At 37.3% G+C, this 19,697-nt stretch overlaps 1 long non-coding RNA gene across 1 annotated transcript; it reads right to left on the bottom strand.

The window, feature by feature from the left end:
* Positions 1 to 1,020: 1,020 nt before the first annotated feature.
* Positions 1,021 to 8,126, bottom strand: LOC135153521 (uncharacterized). Its single transcript, XR_010292914.1, has 3 exons — positions 7,977 to 8,126; positions 4,951 to 5,070; positions 1,021 to 4,592 (listed from the first exon to the last, which is right to left on the bottom strand). It is a non-coding gene; the product is annotated as an uncharacterized LOC135153521 (long non-coding RNA).
* Positions 8,127 to 19,697: the final 11,571 nt, after the last annotated feature.

Here is a 19,697-nt window from a genome sequence, read left to right as displayed (position 1 = left end):
GTAATTTGGGACGGTACTACAGAAATGTACAACAGGAGTACAACAGGTCCGTGTCCTGTGATACTTCCTGTGGTAATAACCGCATAAGTATGGCAGGAAGTATGACAGGACACGATCACCACAACCGCTACAACCGCTACAACCACTACCACACTACTATTAGTACTACAGGACAGTATCACAGGATAGTATCACAGGATAGTATCACATGATAGTATGACAGGACAGTATGACAGGATAGTATGACAGGACAGTATGACAGGACAGTACTACAGGAATATCGCAGACCAGTATCACAGGGAAGTACTACAGAACAGTATCGCAGGACAGTACTACAGGAGTACCGCAGGCTTCTGGTACTGTGTCCTGTAGTACTGTCCTGTGATACTGGTCTGGTATTCCTGTAGTACTGTCCTGTGATACTGGTCTGGTATTCCTGTAGTACTGTCCTGTGATACTGGTCTGGTATTCCTGTAGTACTGTCCTGTGATACTGGTCTGGTATTCCTGTAGTACTGTCCTGTGATACTGGTCTGGTATTCCTGTAGTACTGTCCTGTGATACTATCCTGTGGTGATAAATAGTATCACAGGACAGTATGACAGGACAGTACTTTAGGAATTCCGCAGACCAGTATCACAGGAAAGTACTACAGAACAGTACTACATGACAGTACTGCAGGAATACCAAGAGACCTTACCGCAGGACAATTCCTGCAGTACTGTCCTGTGGTATTCCTGTGATACTGATCTTTGATATCTTCTGTGGCATTATTGGTCTCATCCTGCAGCCTTCTTGTGATACTTTACTGTGGTAATCCTGCAGGGGTATTCTTGTTGATTTCCTGTGACAATCCTATGGTATTGTCCTGTAGTAGTCTGTGCGATTTTCTCACGACACCGTCCTGCACTGGTTTGTTAGGCGTAGTAGTTTGTAAGAATTTCCTGTGATCCAGCACAACAACTTTGACATCTTGACTAATGAAAAGAGGCGTGAAAAAACCCACAAATTTGCAAAGACGTTAAAAGCATATTCACATACCTTTATTATGTATGAGCTGTACTATGCACAGTATAGAACATCTTTGATATCATAAATGACTGCTAGAATAATGCAGTAACATTTCATCTTTAGGATAAGACATGTACAAAGATTTATATCCATGAACATTGAGATGCCACATGAACTACTTTCACTATTCATACATTGCTGCCATTTTGAGATCACATAAAGAAAGCTAGATTCGACCCAGAATCCTTCCCTCTAACACAACAATAAGCGATTATTATTAATACCTTGGTCACATTCCTTGACCGGTTGCCTTACGGCGAGACAAAATCAGCAGTTTTAGGTATTCCTGTACAAACCACCCACGTGTAGCTGGTAGTAGCTGGTACAAGGATGATTAAGACTGTTAATTTTGACTCGACGTAAGGCCACGAGCCGGCGAATGTAACCAAGGCTTAACCAGTATTATGGTTGCAAAAAAAACTGTAATAGCTGAGCAATTGCATTTTCCCCTTCTTGTCAACACCCGATTGGCTTAATACTAAAAGCAGAACATCCTTTACTCAACCATGTTATGAAACAATGGATAACCACTTCTGCATGTACAGATAATGCATGGTGCACATACAGTAAGGGATGAAATTATGATGTGTTGATCACCAGTATAAACTTAAAGTACATGAACGTAATCATAATCACTTCATTTTGCTCAGAATTCACTTAAGTCCATAAATACTGAAAGATATTTTTGAATGAATTTCACATGATTTAGAACGTTCACCATAGGTTAGAAAAAATATGAACATAAGATTACTTTGCCAAAACGTAGATCAAATCTATTGAGACATTAACCTTTTTGACATTGAATAGGCATATCATTTTACACAGTCTTCTTGTCTAAGAATTGCTCCAACTACGTATTGAAGGGTTATATATGAATGTAAGCATGAGCCCATCATAAACACGAAATTGCGGCATGTAATTTGATTTGCTACATGTCATAATTGATAACTAAATGACGTTCAATACTTGATGTTGCTACATAAAATAATTAAGGTCATGTGGCAATGTGAATTCATACCTACTCGAGTCATTTAGTAATTTCAATTAGTATATGACCTAATTAATTATGACATATAGCTCAAAATTGACTTGAATAATTATGACCAATTTGATTGACCTCAATTATTTGAAGTAGCAACATCAATTATTTAACATAAGCACTCTCAATCGAGGTGGAGTAACTCTTCTTTAGGTCATGTTACTATTCGAATTGGAACATGTCATTGTTTAGGTCATGCAGCAATTCAAATTACTTGCTCAAGTAAACAATTACAATTGTAATATCACGCAAAATGAATTAGCTGTACATGACATAATTCTGTTCTTTGATGGGCTTATGCTTCCATATATTAAGTAAATGGCTTTAATTCTTAATGATTATCCAAAAATTCATATACATAAAATAAACCAATATGAAGAGCATCATATCCAAAGTGATCACCAGTTCACCCAATGTTACAGTACAAAAATAAAAAGCTGATTTTCTTATGTACTTTCACACATGTTATACATGTGCACTGTATGTCACTTGACCCTGGCAGACAATAGAATTGACAAGCAGTGAGTCCTACATGTACATGTAGCTGCCTGGTTTGCATACTTTAATGTTATATGAATTTCAATCATGGCCATGTGCTGTTTATACACTAAATGGAGGGATCTTGTCATAATGTTATGTCAATTAAAAACTGAATAAAATCCCAATTATCCTGAATAGCTAGACTAGCCCCCTTGCAATGGACATTGTAATCTTGTTTTCTTTTACCTTTCATTATTTTTGAAAATTTTCATACAACTAGGGCTGGGACTAAAACCCGGGTACCCGAGTAGAAAAATCAATACCCGATACCCGAAAATTGCTCACCAGTATAATGTACATGTATTTGATTTGTATTGCGTAGTGTAAGACATGATTGTAACTCATTACAAAAGTACACAAGCCTCATTTTGAATTTCACCAATTACCCTCTAAATATCCATAAATATACAAGTTTTCAAGTGATGATGATGTGACCGAGATCGTTCAATCATCGCCATGTTTCTTTTGCAGCGCAGTGACGTCATCCAGCCACTGCGACGCAAACCAATTTATGAATGAAAATATAGTAAGCATGCGCATTGCAAGCCTCAGCCCCACGCAGTATTACGTCAAAACAAGTCTGCAATACTCTGTCACCTCATACCAAAATCGACCTACGAAGCACCAGCCAATCACGTTCTTGTTACCATTTTTAGTTCATCATAAACCGAAAATGGGAACACGATTGTGATTGGCTGGCGCATTTGACGCTCCGAAACCCGGAAATCAATTGACTTTGTTCACGTAGCGATACAAACTCACGAACACGATGTAATATCGATGCTACTTCGTAAGATTTTGACGGAAAAGCAAGAATAAAAATTTGCTTACCTGTGCAGTATCGGTGAGAAAACCTTTTATAATTCATATGATATATAGGAAAGTGGAATTCTAGGTCGATTTTGGTACGAGGTGACAGAGTATTGAAACTTGTTTCGATGGAATACTGCGTGGGGCACGGGAGGCTTGCAATGCGCATGCTTACTATATTTTCATTCATAAATTGGCTTGCATCGCATTGGCTTGATGACGTCACCTATGGGGTTTTTCCACCAGTCATATTTCAAGTGACATGATTTTCAGGTACCCACCCGAAAATTACCACGGGTACCCGAAGAGAAAAAACCCGAAAGTCCCAGGCCTACATACAACTCTTTGTTTTTTTTTATACTTTATCAAAGCTTTTATGATTATAAATGTAATTAAATAATTTGACTTGATAAATGTATATTACTGGTATACTAATTGTGAATTTTTAGCAAGAAACAGTATTTGTGTTGGATTAATACATAAAAATGTTGCGAAATTTCGGAACAGCGTACCCAGGCATCACAAATTTGGTCTCAAAAGATGTGCAAGACTTGAAAGTAAAAAGGCAGCTAACAGCCTCCCAGTTATTAACCCTTAGTTAAATTGGACCAATTTGACCCCCCCCCCTTCCAAAAATTTTGCGACCATGCTGTCGCACAATTTTTTAAAAACATGCCTCTTTCTAGTCTTGTGCATCTTTTGAGACCAATCTTGTGTCACCCGGTACGTGGTTCTGTAATAACGTGACATTATGTAAGTACATGTCATACCAAAAATTGCTCAAAAACGTGATTTTGTGTACAAAGTCAATGCAATAGAGGAAAAAGTATGATATTGTATTCTAATTACGCATAAATTAGTATTATCACTTACTAACAATTTGCGTGAAATAATTTACAATTTAATTTTGTAAATTATGCCCTAGACAACCCATGTGCCAATGTTAGACGCGATTGTGCGGTCAAGATCTCAAGGAAGGGGGGGGGCCCTGGAAACCCCCCTCCCCCCTTCCCCGGCCATATCAACTCCCAAAATACCCTGGCTTTAGTTGACTTTCTGGCTCCTCTTGAGTAGTCACCATTCATTGGACAGCTTGTTTTTATCCAAGTCTGTATAGCACGAGGCAGCTTAATCTGTAGAAAAAAAAACACATACCATTACGATAACATGAACAACATAAAAATACAAGAAATAAGGTGTTTTGCCCCCATCTAGATCTCTTTTCACAAGTACACATCTATCGGATAATGAGGTCCTTGCGGCTATCTCTCTTAGCATATTCTTGCTTATAAAAGCAAACTAAGCGGAAGAGTGACAAACAATTTATAATGCAAACAAATTGTCATAAGCACATATTGAAACTCTTTAATAAAACAATGAAGAATAAATCTACATCTTCTAACAAGGATTACACTGTATGCCACTGCATGAATACAATCTGCTTAATTTTGTAATTATAATATCTACTGAAGTGAATGCCTATATAATCACCTTTTATGAACTCCAACCGTGTCTTGTACAAGAACATGGCCTTTTCTGTGTACACCTGTAGTATCTTTCCCACATAATGCTGGACTTGCTGCTCGATCATCCAGAGATCCCTCTTTGAATCTTGAATGAAATGAAATGAATTTGAGTGACATAGTAAAATTTTATTTGCAGGTTAATACAAATACATGATGTAATAAAAATACATGATAAAACTTCTTCATTTCCATATTTCAGTGTTACAATTCAGGTGCAAAGAGTCATATTCTTTAATAATATTCAACATAAAATCAATGAAAACTAGTGCTGTTGTCGATAGGCCTCATATCGACATTGATGTCGACATACGAAGGATTTTCAAAATTCCGACATGTCGACATGCACGCACCCACATCGACATGTAAACATAAAATAAAAAGGGGTCTAGCCTACAATCACGAGTGTAAAGATTAGCTGAAAAGTTAGAAGCATTTATCCACAGTAATTGACGCGATTAAAAGGTTTATTCAGCTTAGCAGCGCATTAAATGAAAAAAGAATATCTGCGAGCTGTGCGGCAGTAGAAATACGTCAGTGCAGGGCCGGCCTGCCCGATCGAGCCGCCCTCGATATCCCGTTATAGCGAGAGTAGCATTCACCGTACCCATCCACGGAAATATGTACCCATCGCGCGCTATTCACCGTGCTTGATAATACGTTGCTCCTCAATGCATTACTTTTCACATAAACGTGAGCAGCAGCGAACACGTGTTTTTGTCAAAGTTGTGACTGCCGCAATTGAGCGCTTACTTCATATCACGAAGTCACAGAAAACTTCCCTTCATTCGTTTGGAGATCGTTGCACGGATCGCCGCGGAAGTGATACTGCAATTATCGGTCGATTTTCATTACTTTTCATTGTCAAATTGAGGAGCTTGCGTTTGCAGCAATGATCACTGTTGTAATTGGTGATTCTCAAATTGGCTACGAGTGTTATTGAGCAATGCTTTCGAAACCGGATCCTGGTACAAAAACTTGATTCTCCAGAAAAAAAATGTGGATTAAATCGGTGATTTTGGAAGCTCAATTCCCGAACTGAGCCTGTATTATATAGATCTAGTGTGGGGATATCACTCGTGTCAAGGTGAATATATTTGATTGAGAGTGTTGTTCCACGATCGAATGCTTTTTTTTTATGTTAGGGAGCCCAGGCTAAATTACGGTCCCTTTTTCATGTCGACATTGTCGATGTCGGGATTAATTTTTAAGCGACATGTCGACATGGATTTTTGTTCCCGACAACAGCGCTAATGAAAACATTAAAAGTAGAGGAGCATTTTAACCTTACTCACAGTCTGTTATTGTCGCTAAAGTCTTTACAATAAGAAGATTGGGCACTTTGCCGACATCGCGTAATGCTTTGCATCGATTTACATGTATAATAGTCTTTGTGCCTAGTCTTTTCTATGTAGTGTCTTTAATATGTAGATAAAACATGCGTCCTTTAGCTAGTTAGACGAACAATTTTGGAAATTAAAGACGGATCCATATTTTATCAACCGGAAGAGAAATTAGTGCTTAAATGAAGCTATTTGAGGGATATTGATGATATTTAGGGTGAATTGACTTCACATCTTTTCGTAAGTTTGTCATGTTCATAGAAGGCCGGACTTGATTTTATAGAAACCTCTTTTAAATTTGTGGGATTGCCTACCTCGAGTGAAGTTCGTGCAGGCTCCACTCCACTTCACTATTGCTACACTACGCTCCACCTACCCAAACTTTGAGACCGTGAACTGGATCTGTCTTATTCCGAGTGACAAAAAGTGGGATCTTATGGGGGGGGATATCAAATTCATGCAACATCACGCTCTTTAAAAAAATTAAAACTAATATTCTTCCTGCACACAAAGTTTCAGTTCTTCTCCATGCCTCTATCCGTCTCAAAATTGATGATTTAGAGCCAACATGAAGTTTCTCACACGTATCAATATTCAATACATCGCATGCGTGTGAGGTCGGTCGGGTCAGACCAGGCCCGGTATCTCGCGAATATTGCATCCGCATGCAATGTTTTGAAATCGGCAGCGAATTATAAATATGTGTGAGGAACTTCATGTTGGCTCTAAATCACCAATTTTGAGACTGATAAAAGCATGGAACTAAATGAAACTTTGTGTAAAGTAAGAATATTAGTTTTAATTCTTTTTAAAAATCAAGATGTTGCATGAATTTTATATTCCCCACCCCCATAAAATCCCACCTCTGTCACTCAGAATATCAGATCGAGTTCATGGTCTCGAAGTTCGCGTCTGTAACGTTGGCGAAGAACAATAGAAAACAAGATGGCGGCGTAAACATCGGGCAAGTCTCTTCCGTCTAATCATGATATTTTTCGCATTTTTTGGAATGAATTTCTTCTTCAAAAATAACGACGAGAGCGTAGAAATGTTGGAAATTAAGTTTTATCCCATGTACATGATTTAGGTCTAACGTTAGGCTAGATCTTTTAGAAGGAAAGTAGAAATCTCGGGGCCGGGGGTGAAAGTTTCAAGTTTTGGCTTCCTCTGTGTGGGTATATGAGAAAGGATCCCTGGCTTCATATGAGAGTGACCTTACGAAGTTACGTTAGTAAATGATTTTCACTCTCTAGAAGCCGCCTGGCTAGGCCTACAGCCATTCCCGATCACGATATTTTGAAAAGTGGTGGATATATTGACTTCAAATGTGACTGAGAGACTTGTCATGACATTTGGGAACAAATATTGGTGATGAGGTATGCTGGTATTAATCGGCCGGTGCGAAACTGCATTAGCGCCCACCCCTGACCTGGCTACAATCATGACAATACAAACATCCTCACCGCCGCCATCAATATACTACTAACTTAGCCAGCCGTTGGCCGTCCCCGGCCGCGCACACCGCAGATCAGCCCCCACCCGATAAGCGATCGGGAACAACGGCAGTGCAGTGGCCGTACGGTAATGATTAAAAAGTCGAAGAAATTTAAGTGCATGCCGCGCCAAACTACGAAAAATGGATCTAACTTACTGTTTAGCCTGTTGTGTGAATGTCTTAAGAAGTCGTTGTCCGAATCTGATCCATATTCTGTTAGTTTTTGTTGAAATATTGACGGCCTTCTTCATCAAGCTTCGGGTTCAGCTGAGCAGTTACGAACGTTTTTTTTCAAATGGCGGAACCGGAAACACGTATACGGTACAGTCCGTGCGTTTGTACGGGGAGCTCGGAGGGGGGGGGGGGGGTCTTACTTTTTACTTGGCAACCAGACAATTTGACTATTTTCGCCATCATTTATATATCATATTATTAACGTAAAGGAATTGAATAAAGTAAAATTCAAATATTTATTTCTTCTTCCTTTCTTTTTCTTTTCTATGTCTTTTAATTTTTTTCTTTCTCTTTATTCTTTTTTTTAATATAAGGATAGGATTTAAAAACATGTCTCACAATTTTACTGAAAATATGTTATATAGGCCTACTAGTATGCAAGTAGGATGACAAAGAAAGCAATGAGGAAAATCACAGCTCCAATCCTATGTATTTTTAATTTTATTTCTTTTCAAAAACACACATTTTATCCTTTCTTGCGATCGAAGGAAAGATCCCTTTATAAGGTTCAAGTAGTAAAAGAAAATAATCTTAGATCAAGTGCCGGCAGGGTATTTTGATAAGGGGTGGAGGAGCAAGACATAAAGATACCATTTTGAAGCGAAACATAAGAAAAGATAATAACTTTGCCAACGAGGTAAAAAATAATATGATATCGGTTGTGACACTTTAAGGATGGAAAATAGTTTGAAAATATATAGATACAAACTTCATACAAATTAGAAAAAAAGAAGCAAAATAAACTGCCATCATATGTGAACAGAGATACAAGATTGTTCTTGCAATTAAAAAACATATTTACAAACTATATATAGCTTCGCATCATAAAAATAGATTGAAAATATCCAATTTTATTTGATTTAAAAAGAAATAGATATAAACCAGCCTGGCTAACATATTGCAAGGTGGCAAAGATATAAACCGGGGATATAAAGCAAAAAATAGGCCTTAAAATGGAAATTAAATATCCTATTTTTAGTTTATCCTATTCCACCTGTAAAAAATATTGTGAATAGGAGAACAAATATTGAAGTAATTTTATTTATAATAATATATTTGTAAGAAAATAGGTCCTTTTTACTAAAAAAAATAAATAAAAAAATAGATGGGAAACTTGGAAAAATGTATTTTCTCGCAATAAAAACTTTAAGGGGCCAGAATCGCATTAAAACTTGGTTATGAAACGTGTAAAACAAAATCTTAGATAGCATTTTAACTGAGATTTATTTTTTAATCAACATTCAACGCTGAACTTTCTTATGTTAATTGTTTATCAATATTTTGTGAAAACAGATAGTGTGCACATCGTCATGAATATTCATTTGGTGGGCTGATGATGTGACATTCCCATTTTTCTTTTTAAATGTTAGATATGAAATTATGATTATCTATTTTTTCAATACATGTGTAAATAATGTGTCCCCATTGTAAAGTTGCTGCATTAAATAACTAATGCGGTTAATTAGTCGTCATTCCAATTGTTTAAGTTCTTGGTAGAAATATGTTGAATAAATCTAATTTCATATATTGTACAAAAGAACATGGGATATGACATCATCAGCCCACCTAATGAATATTCATGAGACATGCCTAAATAAAACTGTTTCATGGGAATATTGCAAATCCTTAAAATTCAACTTAACTTCGTTATTTGTCATCCGATTTTGAATAAATTTTAAGCATTTTGTTTTGTGAATTTTACTCTATTTATTGATTATCTCTAGCGTTGACCTCCCCTTCAATTATTTTCTTGTATTGTTAGAAAGAGATGGATGAAGTAGAATAATACGTTCATGCTTATATTTTTATTCATTACAATATCTCTTTGAAATTCAACCCGGCTTCCTCACAACCATTAAGCTCTAAGAGTGTTAGGTGTGTCCTGTATATTTCAACACGTACCCTTTTAAATATAGTCATTTTTTTATTATTCATCCTGTTTTTTATGAAAAATAAGTGGCGAACAAACAAAACAAAAATGATAATTGAAATTTAAAAGAGCGCATGAAAAAGAAATAACCCTGAAAACGAGTCCTCAAAATATAAGTTGCCCATTTTGGGGTCAATAATTTTTCGCATTTTTCAGTTCGCGCTTTGCTCCTAGTTTTGATCTAGTACGTATAGTACCCTTTCTCGTAGAAATAGAAGCTATCAAACTTAAAACCTCTGAGTCTCAGTAGGCATAACCCCCCCCCCCTCGCTGATATAGACCTACACAATGGGACAGGGTGAAATATAATTTTGAAATAGGGCCTATATGTCACAATCTAGCTATCACAAAATTAAATTTTCATATAAAAAATTGTACTTTTTAAAATGAATGGTGCCCTTTTAAGCCATATGGCCTTCTAAAAATATAAGACTCAATACGCTACTGACCTCTCCCGAAACTGAAAAAAAAGATAAATCCCTCACTGGAAATAAAAAAATTAGTCTGTGGTACAAACAGGGCTTCCATACAAGTACTGAAGGAAACTAATTTTTTCATGTACTGTACCACAGAAAATACACCAGTAGCGTCTGTGATACAGTTTCAGTCATATTTCTGGGGTGGCTGCATGAGAAGTACCGCAGGAAATTTTGAAAGTATAGCACTGGGGTTGCCATAGAATTTTAGAAGTGCCTATATTGAGTCCTGCAGGAAATTTCAAAATTTTCATTTACCACAGAAGTATCACAGGGTTTTCATAGAAGTGTCTTTAATAGGATCGAGTACTGCAGGAAATTTCAAAATGTTCATGTACCACAGAAGTATCACAGGGTTTCCATAGAAGTGCTTAGTAATAGGAGTACTGCAGGAAATTTAAAAAATGTTCATATACAACAGAAGTATCGCAGGGTTGTCATAGAAGTACTGCAGGATATTTTAGAATTTTCATGTACAACAGAAGTACGACATAACTATCACAGAGTGATATTGTATACAGTTATGTACAACAGAAGTATTACACAGGTACGACAGAGTACCATTAAGGTATTGCATGAAATTTTCATATTTTTATGTACCACAGAAGTAGAACTATCACAGAGTGATACCACAGGAGTCCTGTAGTAATTCCTTATACAGTTTTGTACAACAGAAGTATCACACAGGTACGACAGAGTACCATTAAGGTATTGCATGAAATTTTCATATTTTTATGTACCACAGAAGTATGACAGAACTATCACAGAGTGATACCACAGAAGTCCTGTTGTAATTCTATATACAGTTTTGTACAACAGCAGTATCACACAGGTACGACAGAGTACCATTAAGGTATTGCATGAAATTTTCATATTTTCCTGTACCACAGAAGTATGACAGAACTATCACAGAGTGATACCACAGAAGTCCTGTTGTAATTCTATATACAGTTTTGTACAACAGAAGTATCACACAGGTACGACAGAGTACCATTAAGGTATTGCAGGAAATTTTCATATTTTCCTGTACCACAGAAGTATGACAGAACTATCACAGAGTGATACCACAGAAGTCCTGTGGTAATTCTGAGGTACCGTCGTGTATGACAGAAGTATCACACAGGTACAACAGAGTACCACTAAAGTACTGCAGGAATTTTTTGTAAGGGGGAGCTCATCATGTGGTGTTTTTTTTTTTGGGGGGGGGTTAATAACTTTAATTCATATTTTAAGTTAGAAACATGTCTCATTATACAGTGATAGGTATCGCTAAATCATTAAAACAATACTTGTAATGACCTCGGTCAGTCGATGATATTTCAGTTTCACTTCTTGTTTAAAACCATAACAGGATGTGTAAGGGAATTTTTTTTTGTGTGAAAAGGGAGAAGTAAACTATACATTTTTTTTTGAAAAGGAAAATCATTGACTACTGATTGTTTGAAGATAAACTTCAGTTCAGGGACCCATTTCATAAAACTTGTTATGATAAAGAATTTGCAATAACAGTTTAAAGCTACTGAAATCATTTGAATTGATTGGCTGATGTTTAACTTAATTGCAGAAAGTACGCATTTTTTTACTGTAACAAGTCTTTAATGTAACGGAACCCAGGCTATGATTTTAAACCATTAAAGAATCTGCCTTAAAGCGATTGCAAAATGTACTTTCTGATAATGCACTGAATAATTTATTGCTGTGAGATTAAGGGGTCTCCAAAATTATAATGAATTTATTCATCTCCATGAGAGTAACATGCATGAATGGATATACACGCAAATGTTATTGCCCAAGCTGTATTGTGTCATAGCTAAGCTTGGATGTGAAGGCAATGCAGGGGCCAAAGAACGGTTTTCAAAGTGGGGGGCTGACCATGCAAAAAATGCAAAAATCATTTGGTCATTTTTACATTTTTGTACACGGTTTTGGAAAAAAGTGGGGAGGGGGGTGAAGCTCCTGCAACGGAGAAGGCTTCTTTTGAGTGGACCTTTAACAATAATATTCTCCCTTTCAGTAGCATGAAAAGAATTCGAAAATTTATAGTTTTTGTTTTCAGCTGTTCCCTTGTATTATGAACAGCGAACCTTATGATTGACAGCCCCTTTTCCATGTTTCGACTGGCAGCCCCTTCCTTCCATTATGAATAGTGACCCTCGGCAGATTTTGTGAATAGGGGACCCTGCATTTTTTCTTCTGTTTATGACTAGCGATCCTTGTGAAAAGTGTTCATTATGAGTAACAGTCCTTGAATTGCAGATCGTGCCCAAGAGCCCACCCCGTCCCCCCTCGCCTCTGAGTATACATGCATGTTATTTGTAGCTCATCTCTTATTTGCAGCTTGATTGTCACATTCGGTGTATAGTACTGAAAGAAGCTCCTTGACACCCAACTTGTTTTTGTTGTCTTGCTACTACTTGAAACTAATAAATAATGTGAATAAAATTACATAAATCAATATATTAGAAACCGATACAACTTGTGAAGTGGAATTTATTTTATTCCGTCATGATCCAATCTCTTCTTCATAAAAAAGTCAAGTAGCACAACAGTAGTATTGAAGTGGTTTCATGTAATTTATGATTTAGTGTCCTGTCAACAAGTAAAATATACACTCAGACTTATGGATTGAGCATGAAGGCGTTTGCAGATGTATTGTGATAAATTTTGATAGAAGGCAGAGAGAGAGAGGATAAGCTGTGTGAAGGTGTGGAAAGTATGAGACACTCACATGATCAGGTAGAAAGAGAGGAGGGAGAAAAAAGCAGAGAGAATGAAGGGGGGAGAGAGAGGGGAGAATAGAAAGGTCGATGGGGTAAAAGTCGTTTGGAGGAACTGAAATAAAGAATGATTATAAATGAGGAGACTTGCCCATTAATAACACAATGTCCCCGGTAAAATGTCTAGTCCATATGGTCGCGATGTGGGGGGGGGGGGATGCGTTGGAATGTGACCCCCGCCCGTTCAACAAGTTGCCCGCACAACACAGTGGGTGTGACACGACATTTGGCGGGCTTTATAGCAGTATAGGGTCAGGGGCTTAGGGCCTATGTTGCAATACGGTTTTATTTTAGGGTTAGGTTGAGGATAGGGTATACTGTTAAATCCAGGGTTGAGGTTGGTCATTCCATGAATGTGTGGAATCTGCAGCGGAGCAATTGTCGCCAGAGAAAATGTCATGGAACCCACGATGGAATCACATTCATTTTTCAGTTGATTCCATGCATCAGTGGCGTATTGAAATGAGGGGGCCGGAAATGGCACATGGGGGAAAAATGTATAAAAGCTGCACGCAAAGCAACCTTTCCAATACAAAAATCTTATTTTGTGATACGTTTTGACATAATATTCAGAAGATGATATTATATTTTCCTTCCTTTCCTTTCTTTTTCTCTTTTATTTTTCTTAGTCGTGAAATAATAAAAGGCAACATTTATATCGTGCCTATTACCATGTTTCTCAGTGCTGCATGTGCCTAATCAGGTTCCTAAGCATTCAAGGAATACCTGTCCTACCTGGTATCAATTTACTGCACCTGGGTGAAGAGTGGCAAACGTAGATAAAAGCCACTATGCCAAAGGGCGTGAGTGCCATGGTGGGACTTGAACCCCGGCCGGACCTTCTGGTTCAAAGTCCGCAGACTTAAATATTCACTGAGCCAACACCTCTACAAATTTGGGGGTCCCGTTCCCCCCCCCCCCCTTCCCCCGATCTGTACGCCAGTGTCATATACAATACAGCTACAACCATTAATTGTGGCCCCCCCCCCCCCCCCCGATAGTTCCATTATAGAACGCTATAGAGCCCGTTGTATTATGAGTGTGGTATATGTAATTAAGTTATCATCGTGCAATTATACCTGGGCCTAATTGACCATAAGTACGTGCCTTTTTTTCTCGCCTCTTTTATATAGCAGGATATTCGTATGAGCGCCATTGAACCAATACCGGCGAGCTCAGATCAAAATGTCGGCAAAATCTTTAATATTAGCATTTGTCTGCTCTACCGGAAGCGGGCTCCCAGAAATCAATATTTGAAAAGGTGAGTTTATTTCTGGATATAGTAGATCCCAATTGGCCCATGATTATGAATTAAGAATATTTTCTGACAATTTAATACGATCATGATTGTTAATGTCAGTAACGTGATCAGTCAAAAGTTTTGAGGAGGCCAGACGTATGGAACAATATTTATCAAATTTAGAGTTGTGAGCGATATTTTTTGTATCTTTTTAATAGGAAAATCTACTTCGCAATAGATTTTTACATAATATCCAGACATTATGTCATATTTCACCCCGGATTCCACCCCTTTTTCCTCCCCTTGTAAAAAAGTACCATATACCATGGTATACTATGGTACTGTATGGTACTTTTTTACAAGGGTCTCCTTTTCCGTCACTTTTCTTTTTTTTTCTTAGTCGTTCTGTGGTGGGGGGGGGGATGACCCCATAGTCCCCATCTGCAGGCCTATATGCCAGTGACTATTGTGTGATATAACAAGTTGAGCACGTCTGGCAGTCTCGCCTACATTATGCGATTCAATATAGCAGCAGTGCTGCCTTTGAAAATGATTAAAGTAATTATTCACAAAAACACCATTCATATAATATACTAATACGTTCATTGACCCTAAATGACATTTGACCTTGATAAAGTACGACTTATGCAAGATGAGCGATGATAGTTGATTACCCCTATATGTCCACATTTCATTAACTATATCCATAAACTTTACAAGTTATGATGGCAATCCAATTACCCACAACATGACCAAAGTTCATCGACCTTAAATGACATTTGACCTTCGTCATGTGACCTGAAACTCGCACAGGATGTTTAGTGATACTCGATTGCTCAAGTTTTTATGCTTAAGTTTTATGAACTAAATCCATAAACTTTCAAAGTTCGCGATGGCAATTCAACAAATACCCCCAACTTTGGTCTAAGTTCACTAAATTACCTTTGACCTTAGTCGTGTGACCTGAAACCAGGGCATGATGTTCAGTAAAACATGATTACCCTTATATCCAAGTTTCATGAACTAGGTCCACACACTTTCTAAGTTATGATGTCATTTCAAAAACTTAAAGAGAAATTCCAGTAGTTGCAGTAAACACTGATTTCATGAGAAAGTCTGTAAAACAAGGCTTAATTGTCAGTATATCATCGAGGATCTAGATCTGGTACAGTTACATAAACTGAACTATGTGAAATCTTGAAATCTACGCTGAAAAATGTTCACACTGAAGATCACCAACACAGATAGGCACACGTGGGACAGTGTATTATTATTGCTAAAATAAAGACCCGACGGAAGTGACCGAATCCGCGCTTATTTTGCTTATTTCTCAGCAATTACACAATTTCTTCCAGAATCCTTTGGCACATATTTTTAATTCATACAAACAGACACTTAGGTGGTCATTATATTAGATTCTGTAAAAAGTCATTTTTAGATCGTTACCAAAACTGGAATTTATCTTTAATCTTGATGTTGACGATGCCACCGCCGTCAGAAAAGCAGCGCCTATAGTCTCGCTTTACTATGCAGTCGAGACAAAAACGAAAGGAGGGTCGAGTTATAGCGAAAGTTATGAGGGGTTCTGGTTCTGAAAAACCGGGTTATGGTGCCATGAGCCTAATTACATCAGGAACATTCGAATTTTTTAAATTTGATATTGCTGATTGACAAAAGTGTATGAATATGATTCAAAATCTAACACTGATTCTAGAAATGGTAACTACTGAACTTCCTTTGCCCAAATTGGGAAGATATATCATTGATTTGGAACTATTTTTTGACTGGCGGAAGAATTGGGGCTATTTTACTGTTTCAGTTGATGAATTTGATCCCATGATAGTTACCTTCATGAATGGCGATTTATTTTTAAAATGAGCTGGCTACAATACCCTTCTCTGGTCAGATATGGAATGTCAGATATATATCCTATCCAAAGGTAGTAAACATTCTTAAGTGCCATTTTAACACACAAGTCTATGGGGAATGTTTTACGCGCGTGAGACCTTATATAAGCCAACAGGAACTCCATCCCCGGACCACCCCTCCCTGATACCAGTCCCCCGCCCCCAAATTCTCGCAATTCGATTGCTAAACAAGTAAAAAATTGCCCTTGATTAAAAACCATATATGTCTCATACTAGACGGGTCAATATACGACCAAAAATAGCCTTACCCGGAACAAATTGCAACAAATGATATTTCAACGGTATTTTGTACTATTTGACCTCAGGAATAACATACTAAAAATCTACCAAAATCCGCATCCGGGAAAGTGGTTATTTTCGAGATGGCGTCCAGATAAAATTTTTTTTAATCTTGCATCACAGAACACGAGATGAAAAAATGCGCCTCGTATAAAGCCCTCGTAATGTAACACGAGCGGGTTTGTCAGGACAGCGCAGATGGTCGGGAATAACGTGATATCATTATCTCGCTCTTTCAAATTTTAGAAGGAAAAAAATCCACCACGCACATGAATTCTTTTTTTTTTTGTGGACGAATATTGATATACAAAAAAAATCAACAACGAAAACTATTTCTGGGGACCGTTTCATAAAGCTGTTCGTAAGATAAGAACGACTTTAAGAACGACTGGTGAACCTTTCTTACACGCTAAATCATCGCAAATGGTGTATATCGTTTACCAAAAGAAAGGATCACCAGTCGTTCTTAAAGTCGCTCTTAACTTACGAACAGCTTTATGAAACACCCGCCCGGTTTGTTACAAAGAGGAAGGCAATCTTATTGTCAAAATTGACGGATTTGCCAAAATCATTATTGCCCAACCAACCAACCGATTAGCAGTAAATAATGCAGGTATATTATATGAGGTCTATAATGCATGTAATTTCGTATGGTATTCATACCAGGAGAAAAATAATTGCTTGGAACACAACCATGGCATGGTCCGGTCCGGTTACACAAAGCACTGTAAGTGATCATAAGATCGATTATATTCAAGTGATCGTGTGGGTTAATCTATGTAATAAACGGTGAAATGTCAACCTCAAAGCGATTGTAAAGCTTCGTGCTACATGACTGGGCCCGTTGCAAAAAGAGTTGCAATCGATCGCAACTCTAAAAATCATGCGTAACTTGATTTTCAACCAATCAACAGCGCGCATTTGGGACCTGCTATTGATTTTTTGACTTGTGTTTAAACGCAACTCTTTCTGCTACGGACCCCAGAGAACTAAACATTGGGCAATCGTGGTCTACCAAAAGGCCTTATTACCATGATTATGATTATGAGGGTAGCTTCGTTTGTTTAAAGTCATGAAAATTATAAAGTATAAGTATTTATCTCAAAGTCGTTTTATTTTTAGGCCTATAATTATGGTGCATGAAGGCTATCATATTCGTCCGCACTTGGGCCGCGAAAAAAAATGAAAAGGGGGAGGAGGGTGGAAGGAAGAGGGGAGGGGGTTGGTGCTGAACATTCATAAGCTCATAATTCTAAGATCGTATCCATGTGTTTTTACCAGGTTCCTGAAAAGTTGACCCCCCCCCCCCGGTTCCGCGGCCCCTGCTTTAAAGGTGAGAGTATCATAAGTGTGTTTGGACATTGATATAATCTTGATATAAATAACGATTTCAAAGGCTAAATTAAATAAAGTATTCATGTTTTCGGCAATAGCACATGGCCGGGGACGAGGATAAAGATCAGTATTGAATTCATCTCTTCTAAATGTTTCTCTATTGCTGAAATTTGGCTTAGGCCAAAAGGATAATTCGTGTATTTTTTGTGTAGATTTGGTTTTTATGAAAAAAATATAGGGAAAAAGAGTCCACCCCAAAAATAATAAGTTAATAAATCCAAATAAGAAGCAATTAGATCTAGTTAATTAAGGTCTGGTGATTGCAATCATTGTTTTACTTGTCGTCGATTTTAGAACAAAAAAAAGTATAAGTTGTATTAAGCTCCATAAAACCCCCAAGTTCCATATAAATTCCATATAAGTTCCATAAAACCCCCAAAGATTTTTCCGCCCGATAACTACTTGAATGGGTTCAATTTGCACCAATATAGTGGGACACTCTCAAAATATTCAAACATAATGCCTTATCTACCGAAAATAATAAAATAAAAACATTTTTATATGATAGAATAATTTTGATTGGCGTATATATTCTTTTTTTAATGAGAGCGCCATTAAAAACCAACAACAACATCGGCAAAAAGTCTAGGGACCCCCCCCCCCCCGGCTTTGCACCCAGACCGTGCAGTTATACCGGATAATGATACAAACAATACTTTTCCCCATACACTTTTCATGCAGTCAGTATAACATATTGAAATCGGAAAAAATGCAATATTCATATAATTTCTGGTGGATGGGGGGGGGGGGGGTGCAGGAACTTGTGACGGGATATCAATATTTGCCTACAGTGTTGAAACTACCCTGTTGCACGCATTGTGTGGTGTAAGTTTCATTTCTATCGTTCCTGGCGGATTTCTCTGCATGTTGATCGCACCCATTTATTTCAGCTCGGGGATGTAGTCTACCCTTGACGACATACGTCGAGAAAATAAAACCAAGTACTCGTATTTGGGTTAGGTTTCCATGGAAACCAGCCAGTATAACGCATTATTTGAATACAATCCTTGAGGGGGATATATTATGGATGATTTTTTGTTTTTCAAACGATTGTGGGATATAGCTTATCATGTGGAGCCTTTGCATATGCAGTTAAACCGCTTTATTCATAACCTAGTTTACTTTAATTGACCTGATCAAGTATTGATTGAAGTTTAAGCTCCAATAATTATTAATCAAAAGCTCGGAAAATTGAAAAACAATATTAAATTTCTAATGGGCTATTTATTGTTTAAAAAATGATCATTGCTCTATAAATATTCAATCAATAATAATGCAAGTGCATAGAGAGACTTTCTGTTTATCATGCGCTTTATAAGTGATGTCATTAACATTGCGGCAAATGCAAGAGAGGCTGGTTTTACACTTTTTGAAATAAATCATTAATATACATATATATACATTTCAATTTATTTACCATTAACTGATTGCTTGACTGGTTATTTTTTGTTCATTTTTGGGGGAGTCATTTCCTGCCCTCTCACGGTTTCTAATTGGAATACACTGTGAAACAAAACGAAGTCGTCTAATTTACAGCTACGAAACATAATTATATGAGGCAGTAAGAAATTCATAGTTCCTATTTGAAACGATTGGAATTTCAACGAAAGGTGATTTA

Source organism: Lytechinus pictus, chromosome 3 (genome assembly GCF_037042905.1).
Source record: "Lytechinus pictus isolate F3 Inbred chromosome 3, Lp3.0, whole genome shotgun sequence".
In the NCBI taxonomy this organism is placed as follows: Eukaryota; Metazoa; Echinodermata; class Echinoidea; order Temnopleuroida; family Toxopneustidae; genus Lytechinus; species Lytechinus pictus.
The sequence above is the reverse complement of the archived record's forward strand: the minus strand, read 5'-3'. Positions and strand labels throughout refer to the sequence as shown.